This window comes from Rattus rattus, chromosome X, assembly GCF_011064425.1.
Source record: "Rattus rattus isolate New Zealand chromosome X, Rrattus_CSIRO_v1, whole genome shotgun sequence".
Taxonomy (NCBI): Eukaryota; Metazoa; Chordata; class Mammalia; order Rodentia; family Muridae; genus Rattus; species Rattus rattus.
In genome coordinates this window covers 114,392,818-114,404,882 of record NC_046172.1, presented here as the reverse complement: position 1 = coordinate 114,404,882, position 12,065 = coordinate 114,392,818, and positions in this window count along the sequence as shown.

Below are 12,065 nucleotides of genomic sequence, written 5' to 3'. Positions count from 1 at the left end.
CAATCAGTTTCACTAAGGTAATTTGCCTCAGCAGAAGGGAAACCATTACTGAAAGTATAAACATGCCCTTTTAGCTGGGCAGAGTGCACATTTGTTCTTGTGTCTACTTAACTCTGCATTGAATCTGAAGGAGACCCAAGAGAAATGAGCAATTTAAAGAAGCCAGTCAGAACATGGACAGGAAAAAAATAAAGTCAGGACAAAAATAACAGAGTTCTTCTACAAAAATTATTCCCTGAAAGGCCTTGGGACTGCACTGCCATATTATATAACTATCTACATTTCTGTCTGGCATGAATTCATAGTGGACTTCTGATAATTCTAACTAGTATCCCACCTGGAATTATTACCATTTTTCTTCTGGTGACTATTTTGTGGTGACAGTTTGATACAGTGAAGGATAGCTGTCCTCATGCTTTATTATTTTTTTCTTTAAAACACTTGGCTACTTAATGACATCTCTTAATGACATCTGTGAGATATGTCTGATTTGTTCCCCAAGCGTCTCTCTTTCTGTTAAACTCTGTGCTTAAGATCTGTGTTAAAGATGTCTTCAGTGAACCAAAATGAAGAGGAGGACGGGAAGGAGGAAGAAAAGGCTACTTGAGAGGCTGAAACAGGAGTGTTACTTGAGTATCAAGAATTTTACAAAAGAATTTTGTAATCACTGACCAAACAAAGTAAGAGCAAATTAATAACGTAATATTAATATTGAAGACTAAGCCAAGAGTGATAATTTTTAAAAGGCTCTCTGGTTATATCATTGTACTGAAAATACTAGGTGAAAGTCTATCTATCATTACACAGCTTCAGAAAATTATATGCTTCTGTTTATTGGAAGAGGAGAAATCAATAAAGCCACCTCTCACTCATTTGCAAGGTCAGGCCCTAGGAAGGAAACTTCCATTAAGGTGCACAGGAAACTTAATTATTTGTTTTCTAAAGTATTTGTATTTGACATCATATGCTTTGGGAAATTTCCTGACACCACCCCACTATAGTTCCCCATCCTGTCCCTCGCCGCCCCCCTCCTGTTATCCTATTTACATTAGAATTTGGTTTTACACTTTCAGAGCTCTCTTGGTATATCTCCGTCTGTAAATGCAATTGCTTTTCCCAGCATAGGTAGGCAGTCACTGGGAAGCAGTTCTGGGGAGGATGTCACAAGCTTTTCTCCACCTCACAAAGGTCCTTCTTCCAAGTGAAGAGGAGTGATTCTTGATAATGCTCCTCCCTGACCCTGCTCAGCAACTCCTCTCAGTCACTCAGCCACTCAGCTTCCCTTCACTCCCTTTCAGGGCTGAAGAGATGGCGCAGCAGTTAAGGCTGCTGTTGCCCAGGTCCTGGGTTCATTTCCCAGCCCCACATGACAGCTCACAATTGTCTGTAACTCCAGTTCTAGGGAATCCATGACACCAGGCATGCATGTGCTGCACCTATCAGTGCATGCAGGCAAAATACCCATGCACATAAGTAAAATTGATCTTAAAACCGAGTCCTGACGTTCTGTCATTGCCCAAGGACCATCAGAGGAGAACAAAATCCCCCTACCCGCCTTATCCCAAAGAACACCCTCGCTGTATCTTTGGATGCTTTCCACTCTTCTGACTCCCGGGAAAAAAGAAACTGCTCAGCCAAAATAGGAAAAGAAAATAGTTCACTCAGCCAGGCATGGCAGTGCATGCCTTAATCCCAGCACCCAAGGAGGCAGGTCTCTGTGGGGTTGAGGCCAGCCTTGTCTACATTGGGAGTTAAGGACAGCTTGGGATACAGAGTGAGACTTGTATAAAAAATAGTAATATAAGAGAATAGTAAGACTTGCAACTTTCCCCGTATTCCCATTGCTTTCTGGGATGACACAAGATTCAGACTTGGGTTCCTTGAGGGTAACTTTTGCATTCCCCATTCTCCTTCACTAAGTTGTGAAAAAACCACTCAATAACAAAATGAAGGCCCAAGTGAGCCTGTGTGCAGCCCAAGTGGATCGTCATGCCTTACTAGACAGGACTGAGGGCAGGCCGGAAGGGGGACATCTTGAGAAAGGATTAAGTGCAGGTTGTGGCAAATTATGCTGGTGTTCACTTTTCAGAACTGCTCAAGACTCGCCTTCCCGGAAGCGGCAGATTCTTAAAGTAAAACAGTGGTAATGAACCTACTTCACAGGTGGTTGATAGCAAATGGACCACCTGAAGCACTCTGATCCCAGTACCTCAGGGGCTCACAGCTGCTAAATCTGCATATGTAGATTTCCCGCTGGGGCTAGAACCTGTAACTCTGGCTATGGGAAAAGCAGAGAATTTTCTTTCCAAAACTTTTAAGTAAATTCATTTTTTCCACTTCATATCTGTCTGTCATATTCCTTTTCTCTGTTAACATAGGTGAGCGCTGAGACCCGGAGCCAAGTATAATGGTCACACTGGTCTCTGGCAACGATTTTTAATGGGTTATTTTTTTGGTTTTTGTTTTTAAAAGGAAAAAGGAAAAATCTATATTGTCCTCTCCAGCTTTTCCTTGGATGAAAATTTTTAGGGCAAAGGGCTTTAATGTTTCCTTGAAGTTTATTTCTAGTCTGAAAGTCTTCAGGGCGCTTCTCTTTGAATGTTTATGAGGCCGTCTTGAAAGTCTGCTGACAGGGAAGATTGATGATTCCGTTACAAAGTTGAAGGTTTAGGTTGGGCAAGACTGAGCTTCTAAACTCCCAGGATGAGATAACAGCCAGAACAAGTGTACTTACCCTTCCTGAGGTCCAAGGTCTTAGACTGGATGTCACTGATCTCCTCCAGCTTGGACCGGAGAAAAAAGTCCACCCTCCACCTCCCTGCAGGAAATATAATTTAAAGAATGTCCAAACCCACGGTATTCACTGAAGTGTCCATTAAAGTCACAGATGCTACACTTGGAATGTCCGTGGGTCTATCTGCAGTGTGGCCCCAGACAGAAGTCATTTCTCTTGCTAAGTTTTCAATCCATTTTTCCAACTGTTCTGCTACTGTCCTCTTTTCTCAGGCAATACAAATGTCAACTGGGGCAAGAATCATGCTGGTACTGTATTCAACACAGTATCTCTTTACTCTTAACATGTACTGAACAGACGAGCCACCTGTGGTGGAGACAGAATTTTGCTGATTCTAATATGCCTACCAAGAGCCACATTAGCAAAGAGCTGGAGCTTAGGTCTGGCTTCCCTCCTTAGAGTACAGTTAATTCGTAAAACCACAACACAGAAGTGGTCCCGCTTTTTGCTCTCATCTTTCAGGGTTCTAACATACGGGTCAAGTGCCCACTTTCCTGGACAGAATGTCTTTTCTATTGTTTGGCCAATATGGAGAGAGAAACAAAGTACCATTGAAAACTCGGTACTGTATATGGTTATGATCCCCAATTCTTTGTTGTTAGTGTGAAATTATTCCTTCTTGAAGAAAAGATACAGAGTCACCTGAGTTCCCAAGGCTTAGACTTTATTACTATGGGAGTCACATTCTTGCTATAAAGCTGTATCTTTGTATGCATAGTTTGGGGATTTTTCTCTGTGAATGGTTAACTAAAACTCTTGCCATCCTTGCTTCTATGGAAAAGAAGGTGGCTGTGAAGGAGATGCTGTTAGAACCCCCACTGCAGGTGACTCTTTTCACCTCTCCAGTCCCGATCCTGTAGCTGGTGGGTGAATGGATAAGCTTGACCCCACTTCTCTGTCCACAACCCCTTTCCCACGCCCTGTTTCTTTTCTTTCCAAACACTCGCTAGCTCCAGCCTGGGGCTCTTAAGAGAAAAAGAAGAAGAAGAAGAAGAAGAAGAAGAAAAAAAACCTGCTGCTGGGACTTCCTTGGTTTCCGCCCTCTCTCACCAGGGGCGGAGTCAGGGGTAAAGAGGGCGCGCCAAAGGAAGCCGGATGTCCCTTCCACAGACATACCTGGAAGCGCGGGTGCGGTCTAGAGAGCCCTGTTCACTCTTCCCCGAAGCCGGTCACTACCGGCAGGCGGCAGCCCCTTGTTCAGTGCTGGCCACCGCGACCCGGCCAGGCTGGCCCGGGGCAGAGCCTCTGCAGTGCAGCTCCAGCGCGGGCCGCACTGTTGCCTAGCAACCAGGGGGATGGATTTAAAGGGACCGGGGCACTGAAGGGACCGGGCGCTGCACGTTGGGTACTGCTAGTCAGGGAGTCAAGGCCGGACCAGAGCACTGAGCATGCCCGGTAGGGCGACCACTGTGGTGGATTTTGCCAGGCAAGAAATAGGAAAGCAGGGAGAAGGCGCTGAGTCAGAATAGGAAGGGTCAAGAAAATGCTAGTCAAACCCATCCATCCACCAGTGGGACTATTAGAATGGATCCAAGCGATTCTTAGGGCTATGTGACAACTGACTGTGGAGAGATGACGAGGAGTTGCATAGGGTTGTTCCCTAGATTTGGTATTTAGTAACAGGATGTTACGGAGGGTTTGTTTTGGAAGACCTCCTAGGTTGGAGTCTGGGTTGCTAATAATGTGGGGGTTGCATCATATTCCCATCTCTACCCCATGTACACCCTCGCAAGTCAGCACAATGGCTTACTTGGCCAGAAGTTCTATGTTAGGCAAAGTACTAAGAATCTTGAGTTAGGACCTGGCTGTGCCTGTATGGGAGATGAGACCTGTCTCCATCCACATTGTCTCCATTTGTCACTCAAGGATTGGCCTAAGTTGTTTTTGAGCAGACTTGAATGTAAAAATGTCGAGGACAACTAGGTTACACTATTCTCTGGGTAAAAATCACTCCATATCCCCAGTCGCCCAAATTTTCTCTTTAAACTTTTTTTAAAAAAGATTTATTTATTATATATCAGTACACTGTAGTTAACTTCAGACACACCAGAGGAGGGCATCAGATCCCATTACAGATGGTTGTGAGCCACCCTGTGGTTGCTGGGAATTGAACTCAGGACCTCTGGAAGAGTAGTCAGTGCTCTTAACCACTGAGCCATCTCTCCAGCCCCTCTTTAAACTTTTAAAGCTGCCCCCTCAACTTCCCAGGGTTTCCTTTCGTGACAAAGCCTACATCTTTCATTATATTATTTATTCCAGAACATGTTACTTCATGGAATAAATAAATGATCTCCTCAGGCTTTGATTAGTCGGTTGCACAGTGTAAAATTTTTAGTCTGTACCTGGCCAGGGGTGTAGGCTGTGAAAGATGGATTTTTATGAGTACCAGATATAGTTAGTAATGGGTGATTCTTTAGAAAATTGGTCTTTACTTGGACCCAAGAGAAAGAAAGGGAAATGACAACTCTGGGGTCTCTAGGGAAAGGTGGTTTAAGTTCACTTTAAAAGTGACAATCTGACTTAACAAGACCTAACAGGTGAGTGACTTGGAAACAATATGGCTACATTTTTAAAATTCAAACCTTGGGAACCGGATCTAACAGGTGTTTGGGAACTGGTGAGGCTGCATTCAGATGCCCTGAGGCCCAGTTCTCAGGCTGCGTTTTCCTCCTTAGAGAACCAAAGTCAACAAGAGTTAGACAGAGGCAGAAGGCTCATGTCAATATGTGGTTTATTAAAGACCCTGACAGAGTTGGCCTATGGGGATTCATGAGCTTCTTGATACTAAATTTCTAAATTGCCCCATTTTTAATCATTGGTTTTCCTTGTCTTCAAAGGGCTCCATTTACTTCTGCTTGCTATGACATTCATTACTAATAAAATAGAGGAATCTTTCTTGATTGCTCTATGTGTTAGATTCCCCATTTGCGCAACGGGAGTAATTGTATCTCATTTGTAAGAGTGCTGAGAAGAGTGAGTTAATCGGTTTTCAAGTCCGTAGAACAGCACATGACACAGTAAACCCCATGGGAAAGAATCACAGCTCTCTTTATCTTGCTCCATAATTCCATTACTATCCTAAAATCTAAATATGACTACACTGATGGAAAACAGGACTCAGATTCTTTTTTTTTTTTTCGGAGCTGGGGACCGAACCCAGGGCCTTGCGCTTGCTAGGCAAGCACTCTACCACCGAGCTAAATCCCCAACCCCAGGACTCAGATTCTTAAGACCAATCATGCCAAACCTTTATTACAGGTGAAGTTCCAAGTCTTTTAAAGTAATTCCACCCTACAACTATATTCCTGGTGGGCCAGAGGTGGGCAAGGAGCGGCGGGATGGGAGAAGCAATGAAGATTACCTTGGTCTGCTGTTTGAAATGTGGTATGTCACTCCTTCGTGTTCTAGAAGTCTTAAATGGCAAACAGTCAAGAATTATGAGGACAGAAAATTTCATTTTTCCATACTACAACCATTTTGGACAAATATGGAAGTTCACCACTAGTTTACTATTCGCCACAACCATTCCCAGTGCTGAGGTGACAAGGTACTTTGCTTGATAATAATTGAATTCCAAATCATGCAATGGAACCCACTTCTCATTTTACCATGTAGGATGCTAAGGTTCAGAGAAACAAAGTGATTTACTTTCTAATCACATAGCAAAGCAGGCCCTATCAAACAATTCTAGTTTCAGCAGCCCCAAACTCATGATAGTCTGACAAATGAAAATATGTACACTTATAGATTATTATACATACACTTATGAATTATATATATGTAAGTCTCTAAACATTAACACAGGTAATGACAATAATAGACACTATTAGTCACACCCCACACCTCATATCTCAGCATAGTATGTTAACTGTACCTTCATGATGCATCGAGAATCCGTTTCATACTGTTTTTTCTCCATCACTGTTCGCTCCTATTCTGATGCCTGACTTCTTGACTGGACTATTGCAATCAAAGGACTGCTTTTATACTTGCTCACTAAGTCTACTTCTCAGGGTTGCTGTAGCAAACTATCTTCAAGTGTGAGGCTTAAAACAATAGGAACTTATTCTCTCACTGTTCTCAGTGCACAGAAGATTAAATCCAAGGTCATACAGGGCTGCTTCTTTTCAGAGGCTCCAAGGGAGACTCTGTTTCTCCTAGGTCCTGGATGTTATCAACAAATCCTTGATCTTTTTTGACCTCTGAATGCATCATTCCAATCTCTGCCTGTGTTCACGTTGTGTTCTCTCTGTGTATCTGTTTTGTCTTCATGTGGCTGCCTCCTTTCTGAGTATGTTTGTGTCCTAATTTCTCTCCTCTTTTTTTTTTTTTTTTTTTGGTTTTTTTTTTTTGGAGCTGGGGACCGAACCCAGGGCCTTGTGCTTCCTAGGTAAGCGCTCTACCACTGAGCTAAATCCCCAGCCCCCTAATTTCTCTCCTCTTACAAGGAAACCAGTTGGTAGACCAGGGCTCATATGAACAAGAATACCCTTGGCAGGAAGAGGGCAAAAGATTAAAACAGAGACTGAGGACACCCATTCAGAGCCTGCCCACATGTGGCCCATATATATACAGCCACCCAATTAGACAAGATGGATAAAATAAGGAGTGCAGAAGTGTAGATCGCTCCTGAGAGACACAGCTAGAATACAGCAAATACAGAGGCGAATGCCAGCAGCAAACCACTGAACTGAGAATGGGACCCCCGTTGAAGAATCAGAGAAAGAACTGGAAGAGCTTGAAGGGGCTCGAGACCCCATATGTACAACAATGCCAAGCAACCAGAGCTTCCAGGGACCTAGCCACTACTAAAAGACTATACATGGACTGACCCTGGACTCTGACCTCATAGGTAGCAATGAATATCTAGTAAGATCACCAGTGGAAGGGGAAGCCCTGGGGTCCCTGCCAAGACTGAACCCCAGTGAACTAGATTGTTAGGGGGGGGGCGTCAATGGGGAGGTTGGGAGGAACACCCATAAGGAAGGGAGGGGGGGATGTTTGCCCTGAAACAGGAAAGGAATAACACTCAAAATGTATATAAAAATACTCAAGTTAATAAAAAAAAAAAAAAATTTGTAAACTCTTGTGACTCTTTGTTGTTTTTCTGGCTCGTTGATTATTATTTGATCTTTTTCTTTCTCAGTTATTAGTATGGAAACTTTGCTGGTTTACTGTGTCGGGCATGATGGATTCCTTCTGGATTCTCCTCTGTCCATCTATTACTCTCACGAGACTTGTTTCCTCATTGAAGCTATCTTTCTGAGTCTGTGTATAGTAAGAATTCTTTTATCTTTTGCAGTGCTGGCTTGGTAGTCATGAACTGCCTTGACTAGCTTCCCTTGATGTGCTAGTGTATCTTTACCAACTTTAGAAGTGAGTTTTTCTGGACACAGAAACCTTCTTTAGCAAGTATTTACTGAACTCCTACTAGTCTTATTGTCCTAGACTTTAGGCATTTTGATGAGCGAACATTTTGATTGTGTGTTTACTTCATAAGTGAGTTGGCATTTTTTCTTTATGACTTTTACTATTTCTTTGCTTTGCATTTTTGGTAGCTTGATTCTAATATTTCCTTTGTACATGGGTTCCTCATATTTGAATGCCTCGTTCTTTACATTTAAGAATTTTTCTGCTATAATTTTATTGAGTAAGTTCTCTATGTTGTTAGTGTTTCTTTTAGTTTCTTTTTCTAGTTCATGGATTCTTTGGTCTCATGCTTATATCTCAGAATTCTTCAATGTCGTCTTCACACTCATTAATTTTCACATGTATCTGTGTGTGTATGTCCATGCCATGTCATACCTGTGAGGTCAGAGGACAGCTTATAGGAGTCAGGTCTCGCCTTTCACTAGGCAGGTCCCAGGGATTGAACTCAGGTCCCAAGTATTGAACTCAGGTCACCAGGCTTAGCCTCAAACACCTTCAACACTGAGCCATTATGCTGACCCCTTTTGACCTTGTTGGCATCTGAATATATTATTTCAGCAACCTTGCTCGTGACTCCTGATGGTTTTCCTTCTGATTGTGTGGTCTATTAGTAATGATTTTGACTGTTGAGTATTTCATTTCCAACATTTCTACTTTTAAAAAAAATCTAAATTTTATAACCAATTTCCCCTCTATATTATTGACTTTTTAATCCACATTGATGATTTTCTCAACTATCTTGTTGGATTCCTCCCTCTATGTTGTTACCTTTTTCTCTCCAAGTCTTGGGTTGAACGCATCTTCTTGTTTGTAGATCTTTTTCATCCACGGTCATTTTTCTACCAATAAATTCTTGAAATCTTTATTAGGTACACATATTTCAGTGTTAAGGGTTGTGACTTTTTAAATTTATTTATTTTTGTGAAAGGCACACTGGGTGCTGTCTTCAGACACACACCCAGAAGAGGGCGTGAATCTCATTTACAAATGGTTGTGAGCCACCATGTGGCTGCTGGGAATTGAACTCAGGACCTCTGGAAGAGCAGTTGGTGCTCTTAACTGCTGAGCCATCTCTCCAGCCCCCATGACTTTTTTTTTTAACTTAAAAAAAAAAAAGTATGAGTGCTCTATCTGCATGTACACATGCATGCCAGAAGAGGGCATCAGATCCCTTTATAGATGGTTGTGAACTGTCCACCCTGTGGTTGCTGGGAATTGCACTCAGGACATTTGGAAGAGCAACCAACCACTGTGCTTAACCTCTAAGCCATCTCACTAGGCCGAGTTGTGATTCTTTTGAAGAGCCAAATGGCTTTGTTCTTTCATATTTCTTTTGGGATTTTGTTTGTTTGTCTGTTTGTTTTTGTTGGTTTCAGACAAAGTCTCACTATGTAGCCCTAATTACCCTGGACCTCACCATGTACACCAGTCTGGCCACAAACACACAGAGAGCACCCTAAATCTGTTTCCCAAGTGCTGGAATTATAAGTTTGTTCCACATAAGAAAATCTAAATAAGAGGTAAGAACTGTCTCCCATGATGAAGATGACAGAAGAGAATCCTATAGAAAGAGCATGAGACTTGGAAGAAAAAGAAAAGACAAAGACATACCAAAAGAAAAGTTTCAAAGCAGTGGTTCTCAAACTGTGGGTTGCAACTCCTTGGGGTAGCACATCAGATATCCTGCATATCAGATATTTACATTAATATTCCAAACAGTAGCAAAATTACAGTTATGAAATAGCAATGAAATAATTGTATCATTTTGGGTCACTACCACATGAAGAGCTGTATTGAAGCATCATTATATAGTAAAACTATATCACTATAAGAAGGGGGATAAATATCAGTATTTTTAAAACTATGAAAATCAAACACTACTACTAAGAAGAAATACCAGGAAACAAAAAAAAAAAAGAAATAAAAAAAAAAAAAGAAAGAAGAAAGGAAAAAAAGATTACTCCACAATGAAAAAATGTATATATAAAAGTGTCTTTATTTTGAAAGTAGCTAATTGGTGAAAGCATACTCCCACCATCACCCACCATCCAACTTCTACCCCCCCAACTACCCACTCTCTACCCACCTCAAACAGGATTTCTCAGGGAAGGTTTCCTAGCTGTTCTGAGACTCCATCTATAGGTCAGGCTAGCCTCAACCTCAGAAATCTACCTGCCTCTGCCTCCTGAGTGCTAAATTTAAAGGCCCTCATTGCCTGACTAAAAGAATACTTTTCAATATGTTGACTAAGAATAAGAAGAAAAGCAGCATGATGGAGGAGGAAGGAGGAGGAGGAGGAGGAGGAGGAGGAGGAGGAGGAGGAGGAGGAGGAGAAAAGAAAGGAAAAAGAAAAAATGGATTAAATTTAGAGAGGAGGGATGGAGCAGCTTTTCTCCAGTCCTTGTTAAATCGTGGGGTTGAACTTGGAAATCTTGCTTTTTTTCTTGGGAAATAGTTCTGACCCTGGATAAGATGGACAGGTGCCCAATGTCAAATCTGTCTTCATTTTGCTGGCTTCCCAGCACTCCCTGTTTACCATGTCACCCTGGGATCCTAATCCCATGGGTTGTTCTAGTTGTGTGTGTCCCAGTTAAGTGTGAACTAAAGAAGCAAACACAGCACTGAGATACGCACTGGTGGAGTCTTCATAACTGCAAAACCCATTGAGTGTTTATTACCATGCTGGATGGATGCCCTTGTAGATGCTGTATATAACTACAGCAGCAAGGGACAGACAAGTGACTCCACAGTGTGACCCATTGGTTGACTTCAGACTCAGAGCTCTCAAAATGCCGCTGTTAGTTCTAGCTGATGAGGCCTGATGCTTTTGTCCACCAAGGACAGGCCTATCTTTTCTTATGAACTTTTCTTGAGCTGAGTCTCTTTGTATCTTTGTCTTGTCAGTGTCTTTCTCTGCTGCACTCGCTGTCTCCTTTTCTTTTGTTTGTTTCGAAGGGCTCCTTTTCTTTGTTTGTTTCGAAAACTCATACATAATCCATCCTGGTTTTACCTAGTCCCAATCCTCCTCACTATCCAATTACACCACTTCTTTCTCTCTTTAGAAACAAACAGGCAAACAAACAAACAAACAGAAACAGAATTTAAAGAAAAATCACAATAAACACACATCAAAATAAAAAACAAAATCCAAACCATAATATACAAGCAAAAACACCTAGGCATTCTTTTTTTTTTAAACATTTATCTATTATTGAACTACAGTTTTCTGCCCTGCCTGCCAGAAGAATCCAGATCCCGTACAGATGATTTGTGAGCCCACCATGTGGTTGCCAGGAATTGAACTCAGGACCTCTGGAAGAGCCATCTGTTAACTCTGAGCCATCTCAGCCCCCCACCTGGGCATTCTTTTTCTATTTATTTTTTGTTTCTTTGTTTGTTTGGTTGGCTTTTTTTTTTTTTTTTAAGACAGGGGCTTCTCTGTGTAGCCTCTGGCTGTCCTGGTTTCTTTCGGTGGGCCAGGCTGGCTTTGAACAGAGAGATCGAAACGCCTCTGCCTTATAGTGCTGGGATTCAAGGTGTGGAGCCACCCATGGGTGTTCACCATTTATAGGCTCTCAGTGAGCTCAGATGTTAAATAAGAGGTTCTCTCATTGGTGTATCAATTCTCTTTTCAATAGTTTTTCAGGCATTTCAATAGTCTCTCTCTCTCTCTCTCTCTCTCTCTCTCTCTCTCTCTCTCTCTCTTCCCTCTTCCTCCTCCCCTCCCCTCCCCCTTCTCCTTCCTCCTCTCCTAAAAGTCTAGATTTGCTTATCCTACTTCTTCATCAGCTCACATGTAGATATCTCCTAGCTCCTCCTTCTCGCCTTACCCAGGGGTCTC